Genomic DNA, 24,590 nt, shown 5'->3' on the forward strand with positions numbered 1-24,590 from the left:
TAGTTCGTTCAAAAGAAATTTGTCAAGAATTATGTAATGAATTCCAGCACAATTATATAAATGTTACTGTAAACAAACACACTAACAATCATGGTGCTGATTCAAACAATGCAGATATTTCTACAAATAATAATGATTACATGTGCAGCAGTTTTAATAGTATAAGTAGTACTGGTAATGATTCTTCAGTTGAAGAAATTGAAAATTCTGAACGTAGTGCTAACATTGTTCCTGTTGAACAAAAATTAGTTGACTGGATGCATAGTTATAACATACCACATAATGCAGCAACAGCTTTGTAGCACATTTTGAAACCACACATGTCAGGTCTGCCTTTTGATTCACGCTCTTTGCTTCACACTCCAAGGTGCTCAGTAGTGGACACACATACATCAGGCCTTTTCAAATACTTTGGTGTAGAAAAAAATTTAGTGAAAAGAGCCCTAACTGGATTAAAACCATGTCACTACCCATTGCTAAGAAACATTTACAGGGACTATAGTTCAGAAAATATGGTGACAATTTCTGTTAATGGTGATGGACTACCATTATTTTCCAGTTCAAATAAATAATTCTGGGTTTTGTTGGGTATACATGACCAGGCTGTTGACAGGTGTCCTTTTGTAGTTGCAGTATATTATGGTACATCAAAGCCTTCAGATGCTACAGAATTTCTTCAGCCATTTGTAAATGAATGTGTGTTCCTTGAAGGAAATGGAATAAATATAATGAACAAGCACTATAAGTTTTGTGTCAGTTGTGTAATTGCTGATGCACCAGCAAGGTCATTTGTAAAATCTGTAGATGGCCATAATTCACTAAATGGCTGTGAGAAGTGTGTTCAAAAAGGGAAATACTATTGTAGAACAACATGGCCGTAGAAAATTGATTATTCACTGAGGTCTCATGAGTCATTTAAAAACATGGAATACCCAGACCATCAGCAATCAACATCAGTGTTATCTAGTTTGCGATTAGGACTTGTGTCTCAGGTTCCATTGGACTATTTACATTTAATTTGCTTAGGGTTAATGAAACGATTGATACGCATATGGTGTGATACTGGCCTTAGGAAAGGGAAGTTAAGTTCAAAAAGCATTGATACTCTTTCTAAAAGAATGCACATATTGAGAAAGCATACTCCTAAAGAATTTTCTCGCAAGCCGAGATCCATTAAATTTTTAAAATTTTGGAAAGTTACTGAATTTTTTTTTTAATTGTATTTTAGACCAGTTGTTTTAGTTAAAGTTTTGCCCAGAAGTTTATTTGAACATTTCATGTTACTTCATACTGCTGTTTATGTTTTGGCAAGTGACATCGGTGAACAAAACTCATGAAGAAAGTATGCAAATGATTTGATGCATGTTTTTGTCAAAGAAATACCTGCATTGTATGGAAAGGAAGTACTTGTTTTCATAATTTCATAATTTGTTACACCTAGCAGATGATGCAGCCAATTTTAGTAAACTTGATCACTTCTCTGCTTTCCCCTTTGAAAACTTCATGAAAGAAATTAAAAACATGGTTCGTGCACCAAACAATCCATTGCAACAAGTAGTGGAGCGATTAGGTGAAGATATGTCCTGTTGTATAAAATCATCAAAACAGTCATCTGTTGTCAAAAATGTTGATGGTTCAATAAGGTATGTTGTGTTTGGAGATAGTAATAAACATGTAATAGGCACAAATTATTCAGATGGTTGTTTCATGACTGTGAATGGTGAAGTAATTGTTGTAAATGGAATTAAAAAGGCACACTCTCCAGGAATTTACAGTCTTGAATGTAGTCACTTTGAGAGTAAAACTGATAATAATAGGTATCCTTTAAAAAACAGTAGGTACTTTAAAAATTTACTTAGTGGATACTCTTGTAAAATACAGTAAGTTATACACTACACAGTTATATCGTAAGTGTGTTCTTTTACCGGATTTCAATGATAGTGCGTGTTTTTTGTGTATACCATATTGTAACATGGATGTATTTTATTGAAGTTGTCCTGTAAGCAAATATAAATGTACTTTATTGACATCCTGGAAGCATTTGTTTGATCACAAACCCTACAGTTCAATCATGTGTTATTTACTGGCTTGGAAGTTAAAATAAATGTATGGTCTTGTGTTTTCTTACTTGATGTTTTGTGTCAGTTTTTATTACTTCAGCTCCAGTTTTTAAAAAGTTCTTTATTGCAGTTACAGGGTCAAAATTACTCTCTGATTACAATTATTATTTAATTTTTTAATACCTATGCAGGATAGTAGGTAATAATAATGTTCTTTACACTATCACAGCTGCATCTTATGCAGAGGTAAGTTTACCATGAATCTTTTTTGATAGTTTGTATGTATTGTAATAAAGTATTTTTTTTTCAAAACTGTTTGTCATTATTTGCATACACATCAACTCCTTGTTTAACAAAATTTATTATAAAATATTCTTGTGTTGCTTTGGTTAAAAAATGTAAATCAAAGTAACTGACATATAGAAGAAATTTAATTGTTCCAAATTGATCATATGAATCATTTGGTAATAGGATAAGACTGCTATTTTTTAGGTTGTGTATATATTGAGACTGCCTTAAGTTTTTGAAACGACAGGATTATTTCACTTTATTGACAGAGAGAGTTTTCTTAACATTTTGAAATTGTGAATATAATATTATATGCTCTTTTAATTTACTAGGCAGTACAGTATTTTAACAAGTATTATCTATTGAATTTTACTTCATTTAACAATATTTGGGTGCTGGGACAGTTAAAGTCATTTCAATAGGGGTTATCTCTGAAATAGTTGACTCTGTGATAGAATAACAAGGCACAAGAATTATATTGGCTCAGAACATTCAGTCTTTATCTCTCTATTCTGGTTAAGAGCTGAACTACCAGCATTATTCCTGTTTTCTTCCCCTATTATTTTTCTAGAATATATTGCATGAGCATACAATATGCAGTTCTAACACTTGAGTGCAATTTTATTACAGCACTTCAAGTATCTAGTGATGCTTTTATCTCTGAAGCCTTTATTTGTTTTTAAAGAAGTGTGTGTTGCTTAAAGTAATTCATTATGCAAAAGAAAAAAATGTTTTTGCCATTCACATATACTCTGCTGTACACCTTGTCATATAACTTGAATTGCTTCCTATTAGAACTTCAATTTAAAGGGGAATACAATGTGACACGTTTACCCTGTAGTTAGGAGTGCGGGAATATTTGAATGGGTCATTTACAAGAAGACATTTGTAAATTGTATGCATTGCAGATACATTTGGTTGGGCCAAATGCATAAAATTGTTGGCATTGCAAATATATTTGGTAGGGCCATCAGAAAAAAATTGCTGGCTAGGTGGTGTTCCTGCTCACTATAAAACCGTTGGCCCTTCTTTGGGGATGAGCCAGTTGGACAACAGTAGGCAAGTGTGCCAATTATACCGTTGCCCAACGGTGGACTTTTTCAATATGCCAACATTGGCCCAACTGTTTGTGCTACTAGGGTTAAAACTAGAAGAAATGAAGTTTTTTCATTGAAAGAATAAAAAATTAACTTGAATCTGCAAATAATCAACATTATCTCTAATAAATCAATAGCCTGACATTTGAAGAAATTCACATCGTAAATAAATAAACAAAATAAATAACATAACCTTAACTTAACTACCTACTAACAATATCCAATACTCGCAATATGTACCACACAATAACAATAACGTTAAAATTTCCTTGAAAAATAAAGATAAAATTAACACTTCAAAAACTTGTATCTTTAAAAATAGAATAAATTAAGTTAATCCTTGAAATATAAAACTATTAACACGTTGTGTGACCATGTCGATGACGACTTACATGAATTTACTCCCTATCCAAACCTTCCTATAGAAGTTTTCACTTCAAAAAATCCTGTACAGAATCACGTTTAAAAATGCATGTATAACATTTGCGAAATTCGGGACACATCACCAAGTTCAATTAGTAAAACTCCCTGTGCAATCCATAATAAACACGCAGAAGTGTAAATGAAAGCGCAGTGCAGCCAACATGTTCGTCGGGGAAAGTAAAACGGCGCGCGAACACGGGCCCGACATGTAGGCTCCCGCCGGCGCGGCGGTCGACAGCGACAGGTGTTATTAACGATCACAGCGGGGCAGTGTTGCCAGCTGAACGGGCCTAATGGAAGTGTGTCCTCCCATCGCGTGATTAGATCGGCGGGCGCTCCATTGTGGCGCTGCGGACAGGGCACAGGGCCATTCGCACAGCGGCTGATCAACATCTCCGCTGATGGCATTGGACACGAACTGAACGCGCCTTTCTGTCATCTGCAGTCTCTCTCTCTCTCTCTCTCTCTATCTCTCTCTCTCTCTCTATCTCTCTCTCTCGCTTCTCTCGTCGTTCTCTCCCTCCCCATCCCTCTATTTCCTTTGAATCCTCGTCTCTCGTTTTCCTATCTCTATCTCCCTTTATAATGCCCTCTCTCATATTTAATTAATTCATCTGACCTCGTTCTCTTTATTTATCTTTATATTTTTCCAACCAGTCTTCACTCATTTGTCTTGTTCTCTACCAACAACGTAAACATATTTTTTTTACATGTAATTTTCTCAAAGATAAATTACTCAAATATAGTTATAATTTAAAACCAAACAAAAGTCTAAATTTAAAAAGCAAAAATTTGTTCTTGTCTAATGAAAAAAAAAACTAATTTTTTTTGTTTGTGCTCAGAATTAATATCAACCTAACTAAATATAGGCCTATATATATTTATCAATATTCGGCTATTGACATTTATTTGAAACTAGAGTAAAAATAATTTCATAAACAATCCTTAAGAGGCCGTGTCACAAATTTGTGCTCCTATCTATATCAATGTTATTTTAAAAGGCAGTTTTTCTCAAAGTCTATAAGAGTTAGGGGCCGGAAATTTTGCCTACTGAAAGTATACAATACATTTAACATAACCGCTTTTTTCAAATTTAGTTATCATATCATATATTATTTCTGTGATGAAAATAATATTATCAATATTTTGATTTGTCCAGATACATTGAAATTTTGCTTATATTTATAATTATTTAGCAAAAACTGAAAACGCCATTCAAATGTATTGCACATTACCTTCCGATCATGATGGGTTTATAAACCTGGGTGTAATCAAGTCTTTAACAATTATATGACAACATTTATACTTAATAATTTGGAGATAGGCCTTTTCTATCCTCAGCCCCTGAGCTTTTACTACCTGGTCTGGCGACCGACCTGTCACCCTTCAAACTCCCTCCCCCCCCCCCCCCTCTCCGTCAGCATTCAACCGACCCTGCTCAGACTGTTTGCTTATCAGACAACACTGCGACACAGTGTGCCGCAAACTGTATTGTCATCATAGCAGTTGCGGGCCTCGTGGTCCGTATGCCAGAACAAAGCATCGAACCAAGGGCCCGCGAAGAGTTCCAGGCCGCGGATTGCCGCCCACTACCTCTTGTTTTAAAATAGAGTTTATGTGTGGATGTCTGTGAAAATATGATGCTGAGTTACTTCTATAGTGTTGTTTAACTTGTATCCTTTGGTGGGGGCGGTCGGGGCTTTAAAAACCTTCCCCCTGCTGGGGGCTATTTGTGGATAAGAAAGTGGGAAAAAAAAAAAAAAAAAAAAAGGAATGAGCTTTAGAAACGGGTTCGAGTCCCAATGTGAGCAGTTTCAGTCATACTGCCTGCCCGGTGCTCTAGTTGCCAGAGTTAACAGCCTGGATATGCAGAGAGCGTGTATGTGTGTCAGCGTTGAAAGATTGTGTAGTTTTGTCATTTTAGATTTTTTCTTTTCTTTCCCTCCTCCTCCCCTCCCTTTCCCCTTCCCCCTCCCTTCCTTCCTCTTTTCTTTTTCTTTTACTTTTGAGTCTTTCATTTCTGGGCTCTCAGAATGTGGTGATGATGTTGATGATCGGTTTCGGCGCGCGGGAGTGAAAGGCCCAGCCCCTGCTTCCAGGTATGCTTCCCGCTACTGATGTGAATTATTGTGGAGATGAGTGAAGTGACACACTGCACAGGGCGACAGCCCCGCCCAATACGACCCCTGGGAGCCCTCCCCGCGACAGGCCGCCACTCGAGTCCCTCGCACGCTCCAGGAGACCGCCGGCCATGTGGTAGCACAGCCAGTGCTCTGGCTCGCCGCTGTAGCGCACAGACTCGCGGCCGGGTTTCCCGATACGAGAGGTTAGAGTAGGCACCACCGTCCCGCCTCCCCCTGCACTCGTTGCGGTCAATGCCAGAGTCGAGGGTTCGCACACCGGTGACCCCAGATGTTCCTTTCTCGCCTTGCACTACCGGCTTGGAGCCCCCGAGAGAACTCGCGACTGTCGCACCGCGGGCGCGCGCAGGCGCCAGTACAGCCGCGGCGTGTTGAGCGCCGCGCCCGCCTGCCCTGCTCGCTCTTCGAGGCACCTTTAACGACTGCGTCCTCTTAGATTTGCCTTTGTCGACCTCCTGTGGCCGCACACTTTTGACCCGCAGTGCGGAGCTCCTCGGGCAGCGTGCACTGAGTCTATTGGCTGTGGAACGATCTGTGGGTCGGTGGTGTTGCGTATCCCCTTCCCTCTCTTTCAGGCGTGAGTGCGGGGTTGGTCCCGGAGTCTGTGGTGCGTGGCTCGACCCCCGCACCGAGTCCCCACGGCCGGGAGCCGCGAGCAGCCAGCGCACGAGTCCCGCCAGTCTCCGTGGTGCGCTCAGGGTGCTGCGAGACGTGGGCGTTTGTAGCTAACGACCTCCTCCGGGTCGTAGCTCCCCAGTTCTCGAATTAGGGCGTTTCTGTGCGCCCTGGCAGTGTTGTAGAATTTTATGTTCCTATTGAGAACCATCTGTGAGATGAGGTGCATGTTTGTAAGTCTGTGCAGAGTTCGAATGCGTGTGTATCGATTCATGCCCGTGATGAGTCGCAGGGCTTGGTTTTGTGCGACCTGGAGTCGCTGGATGGTGCGGGTGGCTGCATAACCCCACACCTCGATGGCATAGAGCATTGCGGGCAGGACAACTGCTTTGTATATGCGTACTTTAAGTCTGTCCGGCAGCACTCGGCCCTTCAGTAGTGGGTAGAGTGCTCCTATTCTCTTCTTGCACTCCGCCACTCTACTGGCCACATGGTGCTGCCAGGTCAGGCGGGAATCTAGATTAAGACCCAGATATTTAGCAGTGGGGGCTAGGGGAATGTGTGTTTCAAATAGCTCAAGAGGTAGTGGCGGTTCCGGCCTGCGACGAGTGAAGATGATGGCTTGAGATTTCTCGGCGTTGGCCTTAATTCGCCATCTCTCAAGCCACCATTCGAAGAGTCGCAGGTATTCCTGCAAGTGCTGTTGAACCTGGTTGATGTCCGGGCCTGTGGCCCACAACGCAGTGTCATCAGCGAAGAGCTGGACGTGCACGTCTGGTGCTGTGGGGATGTCGGCGACATACAGGCTGTAGAGGAAAGGACTTAGCCGCGCCCCTTGCGGCACTCCACTGGAGATTAGTCGTGGCCTGGACAGCTTGCCCTCCACCTTGACACGGAAGGTCCTGCCAGCCAGAAAGCTGGACACGAGGAGGATGTAGCGGGGTGGAAAATGCAGTGATATGAGCTTGTAAATGAGCCCCTCATGCCAGACTTTGTCAAATGCCTTTTCAACATCAAGGAACACGCCCATCATGTGTTCCCGGGCATTGAAAGCATCTGTGGCCGACTCGACGATCCGTGTCAGAGGGTGTGTCGTGGAGTGAGCCTCCCGGAAGCCATATTGAAAGTCCGGGAGCACCTCGAGGGCATTGGCATGCGCCAACAGCCGACTCAAAATCACCTTTTCAGCCAGCTTGCTGAGTGAGCTCAGCAAGCTGATGGGACGGCGATTTTGTGGGAAGATTGGATTCTTGCCTGGTTTAGGCAGTGTAATGACGTGGGCCTCTTTCCAGGCGCGCGGGAAGACTCCAGTGCGCAGCACCGCATTCAAAACCCGAACCAAGAACTCCACCGCACAGGGCGGCAGTTTCTTTAGCATCAGGTTGGAAACACGGTCCGCCCCCGGGGCTCTTTGCGCCGGAAGATCCCGCATTACACGCCTAACTTCAGCGTCTGTTACATGCTCTTCGAGTTCGAGTTCAGGTGCGGATGACGTGCGGAGATGTTGGCGCACAGTGTGTTCCACCTCGTCCGTGAAGTCATCGTCCTGGGGGTCCTCATTTGGCTCGAACTGACGCTCGAGTGATTCAGCAATAGCTTCTGCCTTTGCCTCGGCCGTGTATGCCATTCCGTGCAGTCCATGAATGGCAGGAATGGCACGCCGTGCCTTAGCGCCGCGCAGTGTGCTCGCCAGCTTCCACAATCGGGCGTCAGTCCGCTCCGCTTCCTGAACATGATCCTCCCACTGGCTGATTTTGAGTCGCTGTGTTGTGCGCCTGAGCTGTGCCTTAAGCCTGTTGTAGGCTGTCTTGGCTACGGGCGCGCGAGTGCGCTGGTACTCTCGTCGTGCCGCATTCTTCACTGCGATGTGGTAGTCCAAGTCAGGATACTGGGTGCGCTGTACCTCGCGCCTGGTGAGGTGCATCGTCGCGTCTCGTGCGGCTGTGTGAAGTGTGTTTGTGAAGCACTCTACAGCCGCCTCTACATCGTCTGGGGTCTCTATGGCATTGTCTGGGAACAGTATATCCTCTAGAGTGTAAGTGTATTCTGTCCAGTTTGTCACTGAGTATTTTATTTCGGCCCTGGGTTGCACATCAGCACGAAGCTGCATCTCGCACAGAACAGGGTTGTGGTCGGAGTCTAGTTCGTCTAGTGATGTCAGAGTAAACTGGTGTCTAGCGTCATTTGTCAGAACCACATCCAGTACGTCCCCCGGCCCCCCCGCATAGGGAAAGTGCGTAGGGAGTTCCGGGGCACGAACCAAGTAATTTTTTTCCGCTGCATAAGTCGCTAGTCGTCTGCCTACTGGGGAGGTAATGCGCGAGTGCCAGTCAATGTGTTTGGCATTTAAGTCGCCTGCCATAAAAAAGTGAGGACAGTGACTCGCGACCATGTCAAGGTCGTCTTCATAAAAACGTTTACTGGGGGACCTGTATGCCGCGGCCACTAGGAAGTCCCCTGCTCGTGTCGGCAACACAACCGCGAGGCTTTCCAGTGTTTGAAGGTTTGTAAATGTGACGGGATAGTGATGCAGCCCGCGCTTTATGAGCACGGCTGTACCTCGGCCTGAGTCGTCCCTATAAATTATATAGCCAGGGACGCTCAGGCGCTGCGTGGATGATAGAACCGTTTCATTAATTAGTGCAATTGAAATTCCATATGTTATCAACACTTGTTTGAACTCGTGCATTTGTGGTCGCAGTCCGTTAGCGTTCCAGTATAGTATGTTGAATGTCTCGTCAGTCCCGTCAGTCGTGTCTGTCATAGAGTTAGATCAAGTACTCAGACATGGCCTGCAGGAACACCATCTTGCGCTGCGTCGGGTCTGTAACCGAACGCATAGCAATCAGGTGTGGTTGAGCAAAGGTTTACTTCTCCACAAGTGCCACAGTCTTTACACATTTATGCTAAGGGAATATTCCGCTGATGTGACGCCATACGAATTTATTATTCGTGACCATACAACTTTTTTTGTTTGTCATCGGGAAGAAATAAAATCATGGTGTTTTTTTATACAGGGAAAAACCGTCGTTTATCAAGCAAGAGTGGGGTGTTTATTTCAACTAGAAGAAAGAAAAACAGAGGGGAAAGTTTGCAGAAATGGAGATGCAAGGAAAAATTTAAGTAAGTTTTTTATCATATTAACATTAATAGATAGTAAATTGTCAACATCAGCTACGAACATTAAAGATAGTCAAGAGATCGCCCAAAACTTGTACAAATTAAATTAAAAGCTATATCCATAATGTAACGTGTGCAGAATGCCAGTGCTGAGAATAGTTTTACCCTCTAGGTTTATTATCATGAGAAATTACTTTACATATTCCCTTGCCCACAATAATCCAATGTTAAATTAGTTTAGACTCTTTTGGTGTTTTAATTGCAGTTTTATCATGTTATATTTGAAGATAATGAAATGGCTAAGAAACAATGTTAGGAAAAACAGGCAACAAAGAAAATATAATATTTATACTGCCTCTTATTTTATTGTCACTGACACAATTCGGAGTGTCATCCTAGTGTGTGAGTGTTTGAAGTGAGATTTAATTTTGTTATTTCGTTGATTTAGCATTTATTTTGTTGAACATGCATAGCACCACCATACTGAATGATCAAATTGAAAATTTTATTTGGCCCAATGATGAAACCTAAATAACAGTATAAACAGTGAGGATGTGCACGCAGATTGTATACTTTCCGATAATTCTGAAGCAGGGATTGTAATTGTAATTATTTTATATGGTGTAATTATTTTAATGGATGAATTCCGACATCTCATTTATTATATTTCTTTACATTGAAACAAAAAAACACTACGTGGTGAATAGCTTCAAAATTTCTATGCTGAGATCACTATCACATTCAAAATGCGAATGTGCCACCTTGTTCCCCATAAAAAAATCATTTTGTCTTTTACTTTCAACATATATATCACAAACGTTTTGTTGTACATCGAAATGAATAGATATGATATGTGCCATACATTTTTCTATTTTTATTAACAAAATCCTAAAACTCAGGAAACTGTATCATTGACAGAAAAAAGTACTAGTCGTGTAACAGTTTCAATGATTTTTGAAACGCCTCATCGTATCACAACTAAACGATATGATGAAATGTAAGATACAAAATTTATTTATTGTAAGAGTATGACTGGTATATTGCTAAATTACATCCGACAGCTTCCAAAACGCTGGTTGTCATGCTACGTCTGCATAAGCATTCGTGAAGACTATTTTGTTTGAAGGCTAATCGTGTGTTTTCAATAATATTGCAGTGGCATGGCGAATGAATTAGTCACATTCAGCACAACAGTCAATTACGAAAATAAAATAATTTTTTTGTAAATACTGAGTTTAAATTATCGAGTAGTCAGTGTTTTCCATAATTAATGACTGTCTTTCTTTATGAAATGTAGTGGGAATCCTGAATAACACATATAGGGCAAAGGATGTTTGACAAAATAACCATATTAAAAAAATATATTTACAGTGTAAATTGCAAAATTCTATTGAAATAACCTGCATCCCAAATATCTAAAATATCAAAGAATAAATTGGATATATTTTTTACAAGAATTATGTTAACAGCAGGTACTTAAACACTAAACAAGAAAATTATGTTACGTCAAGCATCAAGTTATACGAAATTTCAAATTAAATTTTTAAAATGAATAATACATAAACTGATGTGAATTATACTGAAGAGACGGTCTACTTATAATATCACTCTATAAAAAGAAAATTAAAAATAATTTTAATATAGAAACTTGGCTAATGGTTTTGCGACAACATAATTGCATGTATCATTGTGACTATCTGGAGCAGTTAAAAATTACCCTTAGACCCTTGTTTCTAAGACATAGGTTCAGGTTTAGTTCAGAAGTCAACTCTTTATCGCAACAACCTGCCAGCATAAATGCGAAAATTAATTAGTTTAAAAATCGGGCTTAAGATATTTTATATTTCACTAGCAATAACTACTTATGCTAGCAGTAATTTTAATTGTTTTTTATATTACAGGCTTTAAAGTATATTGATGCCTAATTTACAGATTTATGTGCAGCAGAAAAGTTATGTCTAAATGCATTGTTTTTTTTTTGAATAGTCATATCTGTTGTGAAATGAAAAATTGTTTTTCAGACTCCAAGAAAGGGACAGCACCGAGACTTGCTTCTCTGATTTTTCACGAAAGTCACCAGAAAAGTATCAGCAGTCAACTAGTTTTCCTGAAAAAACACCTGAACAACAGAAAGCTCTAGCAGCATCGTGTTACACTAATAAGTGTCAGTCGGAACAGCAACAAGTTACCCCAGATGGTAGCAATGTGGATACTGAAGCGTCGTTTGAAGTGTCTGGAAGAAGGATAACTGACATTGATTATTTTTTTACAGACTAAAAGTTTTGTGTAATCATGGACCACTAGGATGTGGCATACAAAACTTAGTTATCACAAATGAAGCAAGAAGAGGTCTCAATTCAATTTTCAGTGTGAAATGTAACATGTGCAACTTTCAAGATACTCTACACACAGAAAACCCAAAAAGTGAGTCTATGGACATAAATACAGCTGCTGTAACGGGATCAGTCTGTACTGGCATTGGACACAGGCAGTTAGAAGAACTCACGGCTGCCATGGATATACCAACAATGTCCGCAAACACGTATGCTAAATATCATGACAAAGTGAGTGATGGCTGGGAAAAAAACTGCAATAAAAGAAATGGGAATTGCAGTTCAACGAGAAGCACAGTTAGCTGTGGAACGAGGCGATGTCGACGAAGATGGATTCCCAGTTTTGACAGTCATTGCCGATGGTCAGTGGTCTAAAAGGTCATACAAAAACAGCAATTACAGTTCGCTCTCAGGAGTTGCTGCCATCATCGGATTTTACACACGAAAAGTTTTGTTTATCAGTGTGCGAAACAAATATTGTACAATGTGCGCTCGAGCAGCAGCTATGGGTGTAGAAGTTAAAGAACACATTTGTTACAAAAATTGGTCAGGAAGCTCCAGCGGTATGGAAGCAGATATTATATTGGAGGGTTTTAAAGCAAGTGTGGAAATGTATGGAGTGAAATATGGGACGCTTATTGCAGATGGTGACTGCTGTGTTTATAATAGCATTGTGACTGCAAGACCTTATGGAAATTTGTCTGTTAACAAAATAGAGTGTCGCAACCATATTTTAAGAAATTACTGTAACAAACTAAAAGACATCACAACAAACAGTTCTTTGAAAAATATATCTCTGAGAAAAGCACTGGGGTCAAATATTTTAAGAATGAGAGGTGCAGTGAAAGGTGCTGTACATCATTGGCAGAATGAAAATGTCAGTGAATATGAAAAAATAGTAGGCCTGCGAAAAGACCTCACAAACGGACCCAAGCGTGTATTTGGTGAACATTCCGAGTGCTCAGAATATTTTTGTAATGGAGCCAAGAATAATGAAATCAATTTTGTTCCGCTTTTAGAAGAAAGCGGAATTTTGCATACCATAGAAGATGTTGTAAGTCACTGCATACTGCGAAATGCACGAAGTCTCTTGAAAGATGTGGACAGCAATTCTGTTGAACAATTTAACTCGATTGTTGCAAAATTCATCGGCGGCAAACGTGTGAATTTTTGCCTGAAGAGAGCTTACTATGCAAGAAATTACGCTGCAGTCGTATCTTACAACACAAATACTCCTATCTACAAACTTCACAAAACAATGTATGAAAGAAGCCCTGGAAAGTACGTGAAAAGACTTGAAAACAAAAGGAAAGCAGTATTGGAAATACCCCGAAATAATGCAAAGAAAAGAAAGACAATTAGCTTAAAAGTTATTTCTTCACAAGATAAGCATTACGGACCATGTGCGCAGAAGCCTGACTTGACAGTTGACGACTACGAAGAGGCAAAGTCAATGTTTCTAAAGAATCTACCTGCAACTGCAGAGCAACGTGAAGAGTTGGAAAGAGGTACTCTACTACAAAGAGACAGTGGGCGATGGAAAGAAGTGCGTCGGAAATTGCTTACAGCTTCTAATTTTGGATCAGTTTGCAGACGACTTCCTTATACACCATGCGACAAACTTGTTGTCAGTATGTTGTATGGAAATTTCGACACCGATGCCATGTTGTGGGGAAGAGAAAATGAAATGAACGCCATTCAAGAAGTTGAGAAAATACTTTCAGTCAAAATCAAACCATGTGGACTATTTGTAGACCCAGAACTTTCATATTTAGGTGCAACCCCGGATGGAACTGTTGACTCTGATGGCCTTGTTGAAGTTAAGTGTCCATCGTCAGCAAAAGAAATTTCTCCTGACGATGCAATACTATCTAGAAAATTCACATTCTGGAATGTAAAGGATAAAACACATGTTGATGTTATCAACAAGAAGCATGCTTATTACTATCAAGTTCAGGGTCAGCTTCATGTTACCAGGAAATTGTACTGTATTTTTTGTCTGTGGACTCCATTGGGCTCAAAAATAGAAAAAATTTATCGAGACGATAATTTCTGGAATTGTCAGATGAAAGAAAAACTTATGTCTTTTTATATGGATTGTATGCTTCCTGAATTAGTAGATCCCAGGCATACCCGCTCGATGCCCATTAGGAACCCAATTTACATCCTTCAAGCTATTAAAGAAAAAGAGGAGAAAACGAAAACTTCTTGCGCAGAAAAGCAGACCAAGAAATCTGTACGAAGGATGTTATGAATTAGGCTACGCCGCAGTTTGATTTCTTGTGGTGATACAAAATAAATTTTCTTGCTAGGGAATGTTCATTTTGAATTGAGCATTTTTAAATGTCAGTGTAAAATATGCTTATCTGCCCATTTTGTGTCTTTTCATAATAATGAGTAAAGTTAACATTGTCATAGACATTTTATTATATTCGTTTGCCGTCCAAGTACAAATGTCACACTATATCGCACTTAATTTTATATTTTACTAATTTGTTAGTTGTCATTTTATTTCAGTCACAAATAACAGTAATAAAAAATATTACTTAATAGTCCAGAAAAGAGATTTAGTTATTATTCATTTAATAGGGGTTTAAAATATGGTACTACATACATACTTATATTATCTTGTTGTCTTCTTTGCAACTTTACTGGAAGAATGGCATTTGGTATGTATGTTAACTCACAATGAAAATACTTCAGAAGTACTCAATTAACAGTGAACAACCTAGGCCCTATACTAATTTAATTATGTTGATGTAAATATAATTGAAATTACTAATAATGAACTGTATGTGTTTTACGTAGAGATATCGTACGAACTGTATGTGGTACAGACCAACATTTGCTAAGACTCTGTAAATAAGTAATTTCAGTTAATGTGTAGAGAATATTAAAAGTTAGAAATAATGATATATATAAAACAATGCAGAGTTATCAGCATAAAAATAAAAGTTATTTTTACGTAGCGCCTACTGGAATGTGTATTTTGTGTTAAATCATGTGGCATGATTAGTATTCTCTTATTGTAAGTGTGTTCTGTTAAAATCTTATAAAACATAACTGACTGTTGAAGGATTTTCATTTTTTTTTTTGTGACGATCTTACTTAAACAAGTTTTAATATTATTAAACATGTCTATTTTAAAAGCATTTTAATGTATACTTATAGAATTGTAATAGGCTACGGACTCTCACGATGCATGTGAGCATCTATAATTATCTACATCACCATTATGGCCGTTTCACAAGATCAAATATTTATTGAATTCAATCAGTTGCATTCATTGTACATGATTTTCGATATGTACATTGAATTCAATACAAATTGAAGATGTTACTCAACTAAGCTTATTCTTATTAACTTATAAATATTTTGTTTGTTCAGTACATAAAAGTAAAAGATTCTTTATTATTTAAATAATGAGCATCTATAAGCAATGACGTTTTCTAAATATTTACATAAACCTAATGGAATATATATTTAAATACTTTATATCCACGATCACATTAACGGCAGTATTATGTAATCAATGAGGTAATGAAATATATTTAAAGGATATTTTCTCCTCTGTAAAGTAAATTTGTAATGCAGCCCTTTTAATGTTAGTCTTGCGAGTTATTTCGTCTTCTAATATGCTACAGCAATATATAAAATTAAGTTTTGTGAGTGTTTTAGTCTTGTGTAATGTTAAAGTGTAATGTAATCAATTCAATATTTTTTTTTTGTAAATTCGTATTCATAAAGATACATACCGTAATAAGATAAATAGTGATATTTGTAAATATTAAATCTTTGAAACAACATCCATAAGAGGTTCTCCTACCTCTGTTAAACTGTATGATGGTGCATTGTAAAAAATGAGGTAGTCTGACTTAGGTAAGTGAGATTGTATTTAGATTGTGTGTAATGAATATGCAATATCTAAGCATATGAATTTATGTTATTATCCTTTTATAGCGTTACATGATGAATGTCGTATACTTTTTAATGTCAACTAACATTATTTTTCACAGAATATTACATCCAGATAAAGAATAATTACCACATGTTTGGAGATTAATTGTATTCCGATACGTTTAAAGTATTAAATTTTTTAGATACGACTGATACTACAGTTTTAAATGTGAGGTTTCTTGACTCTGAATCCCTGCATCCGCAATTTCCTAGTGAGCCGCCGGTCAGATTGTCATCCTCTCAGATTGTCGAAAAACCAGGTACATTTTTCGTCGAGTAAGCTGGAGCTGTCAACCTTCCCACTAATCCTGTGATGAGGGTATAGTGGCATTTTCACGCGCTGCGGCTCCAGTTCCTTCGGTTGAAAAAGCCACTAAATCTGTTAAAAGAGAGAACTTCTAGAGAAGAATATTGGAAACAAACATTTACTGACACGGCCTCTTAATACTTTTGATGCATTAATCTTTAGAACAGCCAGAATTATGTTTTAAAACCTGCAGGGTGACAATATGTACCTATCAATCTCATTAGGCCTTGTACTGTGACGGCTGGTGGGCTGTACCGTTGCACAGCGAGCTGGTTCTTGAACACAACTGTACACTTATCCACTCCAACATGCACTGCGCTGCACGACGAAGCATCTCGGTCTTTGCGACGACTACCTTCGGTGACGAAAACGAGGGGGGAAATGGCACTACGATAGCGGGGCGAATCACAGAAGTTTATTTAATTGAACAAGTTTTTTTGTTATTTCATCAACGTCGGAGAGAGCAATTAATTAGTGCCCGTGCAAAGTAATTAGGGAATGTTTAAGCCATACCCTATGGTAAGGAATCCTTTCAAGAGGGACGGGGGGAAGGGGAGAGTAGGCAAAATAGGTACCCGGTATAGTTATATTGCTAATTAAATTCATCCGAAACCTTACAAGTTATGCAATTTTTTTTATTTCGCGTTTACAGTTGTTACTCTGGAAACTTTAAGTTTCTTGATTTTTTTATATTTTATTGTGGGGTTTGAAAAATTAGCTAATAAGTACTGAGGAGGGGGCCCGGCAAAATTATTCCCCCCAGACCCTTAGTTTCTCGCGACGGCCCTTTTTCACAGGGCTACATATTTCGGAAAATCATGTAAAACCCAGATCAGGATGGTCGGAACGTGTTTCGAACCTGGGTCATATAGTCGCCATTGCACCACTTGACTCGTTGTCAGACGTGTTGTGACCACGGTCATATAGATAGGTGTGGCAACTTCCTATCCTTTTAGCCTTGGCGTGTCTCGTCCTCTTAATGAAGCTAGCGGCGGCCTGCGAACTAACGGCGCTAGTAGTAGGCGAGACCAACATTGGCATTGTGTTAAATTGACATTTTTTATATAATATAGGTAATTCCTAAACCGTCTAAAAAAAATTATTGTTTCCCAGATTTTTTTCTTAATTTGTTAGGGTGCTTGGTATCTAGGTGCTTAAGGATCCGGTTAAAAGAAAACAAAATAGCAAGCTGCAATACCAAGCAAATTAGAGTTTAATCTTATTTAATTCAAAAATAATTACTGGCTCTCAAAATTCACATTGGAAGTAATCACACCTGCTTGAAGAAAGAAAAAAGTACAGCAAACTAATATTCTTGATTTAAATACGCATTTAACAATTAAAACATGTTTTTTTTATTAGAGATTCCAGTTTATTTGGGATTCGCATTCTCAACTCTCCAACTTTTGGCTGAAAATTGCAGCAAAGTTAAAAGTTACTGCTATACATTCAACCCCTACAAAACTCTCAAATAATTTTAAAATCCTAAACTGAAACTTAAAACTAAACAGAGTTTCGAAAAATACGCCCACTTTAATACGAAACTCCAATTTAACACCATGTAAATATTGGGCTCAACTACTACTAGCGCCGTTAGTTAGCAGGCCGCCGCGGGCTTCACTGAGCGGGCGGAGAATGAAGGTAAGTAAAGTAAGTTGCCAGACCTGTCTGTGTGACCGTGGTTGTGACGTGACCCACACGGAGGCGTGCGTCGACTTGACCGCCGAACAGCTCTCGTGTCATCAATCCGCTTCTATAATAACTACACATGATGATTAGAACCACTGAATTTTCGCGCATTCATTTAGTCGCAAGCTAGAATGCAAACCTCCACACTGTCGCACTGTGTTCATGATTGGACCGCAGTTATCTCGACACGCCCCTCTACGACCGTGAGCCAATGATGTCCAGCTAGGAGAGAAGTAAGCGAATCAGGTAGTGCCAAATAACAAGGATAAAAATGTTCTCGCTAAGAAATCAACCAATGGGAAAGTAAACATGGGTCGAGCACACCTATAACTTTGAATTCTATCCTGAGGCCAGAGGAATCCGCGAAATTTCAGGGACTCTAATTATGATTTATAGCGGAAATGTATGCACCAGGACGCTCTGAGATCCACAGTAATATTCTACTTACGCTTTTGATTAGAACACATTTTTTTTACATGCTATAGTTTTGTGGGCGAATCCGGACATTCTGTATAGCAGGAAGTGTCTCCCTCATTGTTAAATGCGAAACGAGTTTAGTTCACTATAAGCGCCAATAAGAAACTGCGAACAAAGTGTATTTAATGAAGCCTATCAAACAGTCAAATATTCCCGCATCGTCTATACAAATTAGTGCCATCTACTTTTCTCGGAAAGCTGTGTGTCAAAACTCTGCAGCATCGTCTATGCTTCGTGATTGGCTGGGTTTATTTCAGGCACGTGTCCACTATGGGCACACCAATCACAGTCATCCTGTGAGGAAGCAAACGCGTCCTGACTGACTCGGCCAAATAAGGCAATGGCTTCTCTTGCAGCCTGGCACAAATTACACGGAAACAATCACTTATTGGATTGCTACAGATTAAAAAAAAATCGTGTTATTTTCTGGTATCAGGATGAACTCCACACTATTGTACACAAATAAGTGAGTGTCTATTGTCCAGTGGCTTCACATTTTACCTTCCGGCCGAATTGCATGTGATTGGGTCATTTTAATTTTGTAATGTTATGGGAAGGGTAAAAAACTGCCTATGGTCCAATATGGACGCAGTTCAAATGTATAACCGTATTCAGACCAGTCTCTCTGCACATAATAACTAGACACCGGAAAAATTCACGGATTCATTTCGCGATAAACTAAAATCCAAACTCGTTCAGATTCATGCTGCTTCAGTGATTGGACCAAAATTCACCCGAATGACTCTGAGCCAATAAAAATCCGCCAACAAAAAAAAATATCGAATCACAAGCATCCCGGTTAGCAGGTGTCATGAGTAGACACCTGTAAAATTCGCGATTTCAAATCCCTAAAGGATAGACTCCATGATCCTCTATGCACTCGTGCAAATTACATCTGCTGATTGGTTACCGACTCGTAACACCTGTTGACAGGAATGATCGTGATTCGTTAATTCTTCTGTTAAAGATTTTTCATTGGCCTAGAGTCCTTCAGATAAACTGTGGCCCAATCACTGAAGCAAAATAATATCAAAAGTATTTGGACTCTATCCTATCGCGAAATGAATCCACGAATTTTACAGGTCTCTAGTCATGAGTAAAGACCTGCAATATTCGCGGATTCATTCGGTGAAAGGCTAGAATTCAAACACATATACCTCTTACGCTCTTAGATAATTTTGCTATTGGCTTACTGTTCATCTGGACGAAGCTCAATCAGTTATAAACCCTCAATCAAAGAAGGATCGAATCACAGACAAACCAACTGAGACGACTTACAAGTCGGCAGCCAATGAACTTGCGTTATTTGCCCGAGTGTACAGGGGTATAGTCAGTCTATCCTGAAGGCCATCGAAACCGCGAATATTGCAGGTCTCTAGTCATGAGTTAATAGCCAAAGAGCAGGAGTAATGTTTCCCAAGTGCGTATAGAAGCGTGGAGTCTATCCTAGAGGTCACTGAAAACGCGAATGTTTCCAGTCCCTAACAATAGCGGGAAAGTCTTCAGGTTTCACTGTAATGTACGATGATAGTATTTCGCGTAAAATACATGCCCGTAGTAATACGTGATCACGATGTCATTAAATTAAGCAGCGACGGAATGCAATCCAAGACGGGGACATCCGAGAGAACTCGTGCGCTGACGGCTGGGACCCCCGGGTGCGGCCGCCGCACGTGGCAGGGCGTTGGTCTCTCCGCGAGGCTCGCGCCACACTTTATTGATCACTCCCCCTCACCCCCCCCCCCTTTACCCAAACACAAGCGTCACGCGCAGGGGCCCAGCCGTCCTCCCTCCCCCTTCCCCCCCACGCTCCGATCCACCACCCCTTGGATCTAATGTAGAGAGCAAAATTCTCCAGACCGCGCAACAACGTATTTAATACAATTTCTTTGACACACGCCATTTCAGTTTTGCACTGTTTCCTGTTTGTCATGGGAACAATTCATAAATGCAAATTAAAGAGATAAAAATGAAAACATAAAACTACAGAAAGCAAGCCTAAATTAGTTCATGTCAAACAGATAAACGACTACAGCACAGACCAGCACATCCAAACTTAAATATCAGACGGCACAAGAATTCCGTGGAAAGGGATTTAGTTATGAAAAAAAAAATTATAACAGCACAGACGAACACAGAGGGCTAATGACGACGCAGTTTCAACAATAACAGTAAGTGCAGACATACAACAAAACATGAACACAGAAAATATACGAACACAACGATGAAGAAAAACAGATACTGTATTATGGACGACACAACGACGACAACACCTACCAACACAGTAGGTTCCCCACGACAAAAAAAATGCGAGGTTTCGGGAATTGGCATCAATTCCCGTCATCAGACACAAACAGACTGTCTGAATGCGTTCGTCTGTGCCGTCGTCGTTGTGTCGTCCATAATATCCGTTTAGGTTCATCGTTGGATCCATCTGTTCGGCATCAGCTGATTCAGGCTTATTTTCTGTGGATTTATGTTTTCATTTTTGATTCTTATTTTGCATTTATGAAATTTTCCCATGAGAAACAGTTCAACGCTGCAATGGAGTGTATTCAAGATTGTATTCAATCAAAATTCCCCATCGCACGAACCATTTCAAGACCATAACAACGTAAACCCGGCGGTTGCGTCCCCGCGCTGAGACCCCAAACAGCACTCGCTGTCACTGTTCTCCGTTGACTGCTACGGTAGATGTTTAAGGGGTGCAGGAATAAATTGTGACTGAATCGAAGAAGTCGCGAGAACGTTAAAATAAAATATAAAAATTTATCTCGTCGTTGTTAAAAGTATTCACCTTAAATCACGGCAGTCGGGAGAAACCAAGAACCCGGGGACAAATTATTTTGACGGGACATCCACAATCAAAAAACAAATAATCTACAGACTGTAAGCGTAACTGTGATCATAACTGTACACATTATCTGCGCGTATCGCTTAACTTGTAAGGTTTACAATAAATGTTATTAATTATAGACGTTATTTTCATCTATCAATGCAAACCCAAACCTTAAAAAAAAAAAAAAAAAAAATCTCAAACCCAACCGAGCGCACCCTGATGCTCGGGTCACGGGGAATTGGTCCCCTCCCCCCTCTCCATGCTTCCTTAGCCACTCCACACTCCATTATCCTTGCTTCTCGTACTTATCAAATTATCAAGGAAACTTCGTAAAACCACGGCTATTGAGTTTTAATGTCTTGATACATAAGACTACAGAAATTGTTTTGGAAGGATTATTGTAGTCCTAAATGGGCTACAATAATGAATTTTCCTCCCCATTGTATACAGAAGCGGCAGGAAATGTCTTTTCAAGTAGTCCATATTTAATGCCCGCTTTCGCACGTGTTACTGTATTTATTTGATACAAACTTGACATGCCTTTCATTTAATTAATAACATTAATTAAAACGAGAGTTGTTTTTGAAGTGAAACTTCAATTGCTGAAGGAGGCTACAATTTTCGAGCTTTACGGAACTTTCAATCGCACGAGGGGAATAGTTAGGTACATGATGGGTAGAGACCGGAAAAATTCGCTAATTAATTTCGCGATAGGCTAAAATACAAATAGTTATACCTCAGTGCTGCCTCTGCTATTGACTCACAACTCACCTGGAGGACTTTGGGCCAATGAGAAACACCCAACCAACGCTTTATCGAATCACAGGCTGCTACGTTGGGGCGTCTCACAAGACAGCAGCCAATGGGTGGGTGACATTTGACCAAGAGTACGTATAACTATGGAGTTCATCCTACATGTCACTGAACCCGCGAATTTTTCCGGTCCCTAATGATGGGGGAACCGGTAGAGGAGGAGAGTGCGTCAGCGGCGACGCCAATCCAACGCATGCGCTAGCGGTATAAAGGGATAACGTCAAGGGGGGAGGGGGGGATAGGTACGTAGCTTAGCATGCTGTTTGCTAGTTGTTACAGCCGGAAGGGGAGATGAAAGGGGAGAAGTAGAAATGACGCAGCAGTGATGCTACAGAATTATCGTAAGACATATTGTGTTTGTCTGTTCCTCAGTTTTCGTAACGGCTAACGATTGACGTTACCATATTTATTTTATTTTATTTAAAGTATCTACAATTTATTTATTCGTGTGAAAAAAAAATTATTGATTTTTGCAATTAACTTTATAAGTAGGTATCATTAAGTTTCATGTGAATAGTGTGGTTGAAAATGTAAAAAAAAGAAAAAGAAAAAAAAGTTAAGAGGTTTGCATTATAACTAATTTATTTTTTGTATGTGAACGCTGTTATTTAAAATGTCAAAAGGACTTATAGACTTCCGAGATATACATTATAAATGTAATTTATGTTCGATTGGCGTGATTTTTTTTATTCTTTAATTTAATGCAGCCGGGGATCGTGATTTAACACCATGCCTGAAAAAAATAAAAAAGGCAGAAGCAAATAAAAGGCATTATCAAAGGCAACGTGGGAATAAACCGCCAAATGAGGCACCAAAAAGTACCAGTGAACGGATGCGAGAGTACAGGATGCGGAATTTTTTTTTTTTTTGAGATCATACACGTATCCTTACTATTCTTCATTATTTCTTGGTCAATTAAAAAAATACTAATAATTTATCTCTATTCATACCTATTAAGTAGGGGCAGGCACTTTTCGCGAATAAATCTGAACGCCTATTAGACTGCAACAAGGTATACCCGCACCAGGGATTTCTTCCTTGTGATTGGCGGCCGTATACGAGAGAAGTCGTTGCCTTATTTGACCAAGCCACTCAGGACGCGTTTGCTTCCGCACTGAATCACTGTGATTGGTGTTGTAACAGTAGACATGTACCCGGGAGAAACTCACCCAATCACGGCACACAGACGATGATATAGTGTTTTAACTTATAACTAATCTCGGAATCTTCTCGCGAAATATGCATGGCCCTACAGTAATAAGCAATACGTTTCACTTCTGTTGCTCGTGAACTCGTGCGCCCCCACCCTTTTTTTTTAAATAAGGCCCTTTTGGTCATAAAAAAAATAAACTCGTGAGAAAGGGTTTTTATTGACAGTTTTAGTTTACAACATATTCACTTCATTTTTCCACATAATCGCCATTCAGTTCTAAGCACTTTTCGCAAAGCTGCAGCAGTTTCTTTAACTCCTCTGCAATTGAAGTTCACCGCCTGGGAAAGCTTCTGAAGTTACTTTTGCCAAAAATCAAGCGTGGCTCCCTTCCCCGAAATCGTAAAAATCCATCATTCCCACCAACAAAATGAACCCCCTCCCCCATTTTATGTGTAGGGGCGATAGCCCTCCCAAGCCCGAATTTTATTTAAAATGTTCATTTTAGTACATGTGCTAAAATTTTATTTATTAAAATGTGATAAAAAAAGGATTTCAGAAGTACAGTATTTGAGACCTAATTTTTAACTTACTGTTTAACACCATTTTGCATTAAATCACTCTTAAAAATAGGTAACAATGTTTGTTAAAAGCTACAACACACACACACAAACACACACACACACATTGACAATAATACAACATACAAATACTACGCCAATTTTTGTGGTGACACCGACCCGCACAAGTTTCAGGAACACAGCTGCCTAATAATACCAACTTAAAATTGAAATTTTTTAACTATTTCAAGGCAAATTTCTAAATTGTTTAATGTATTGTTTAGCCCCATCCCGAGAAGTCCCTTGCGGACAGGGGCGGATCCAGGGGGGGGGGCGGCACCAGAGGAAAGTGCCCCCCCCTCCCCCCGAGAAACCAGTTGTCTGCTTCATTAATATTGCCGACAAAAATTATTGTTTCTAAAACAAACAAAAAAAAATTTTAATATGATTAATGAATTTCGTGTATAATCATAAAATCTGGTGGTTGGATGTTATATGTGTAGTGTGAGTAGAATTAAATACAAATTTAGTAATTTTGAGAGATTTTTTTTTCTCTGGCTACTCTGAAATCCTAGAGTGCCCCCCCCCTCCGAGGTGAACCTCTGGATCCGCCACTGCTTGCGGACCCGCCCCCGCCGCCGAGTGACGCACGGGGGCAGGCAGGAAGGAAGGAAGGAAGCACGCCACCCTTCCAAGCTGCACGGCTCCGGGAATACCCGGT

The 24,590-nt window shown here is 39.7% G+C and overlaps 1 protein-coding gene across 1 annotated transcript in view; it reads right to left on the bottom strand.

Moving 5' to 3' along the window:
- The window catches only part of LOC134530446 (cell adhesion molecule Dscam2), a 469,894-nt gene that overhangs the window by 250,158 nt on the left and 195,146 nt on the right, over nucleotides 1-24,590 (bottom strand). The gene's annotated exons all lie outside the window — the stretch shown is intronic.

This window comes from Bacillus rossius, chromosome 3 (genome assembly GCF_032445375.1).
Source record: "Bacillus rossius redtenbacheri isolate Brsri chromosome 3, Brsri_v3, whole genome shotgun sequence".
In the NCBI taxonomy this organism is placed as follows: Eukaryota; Metazoa; Arthropoda; class Insecta; order Phasmatodea; family Bacillidae; genus Bacillus; species Bacillus rossius.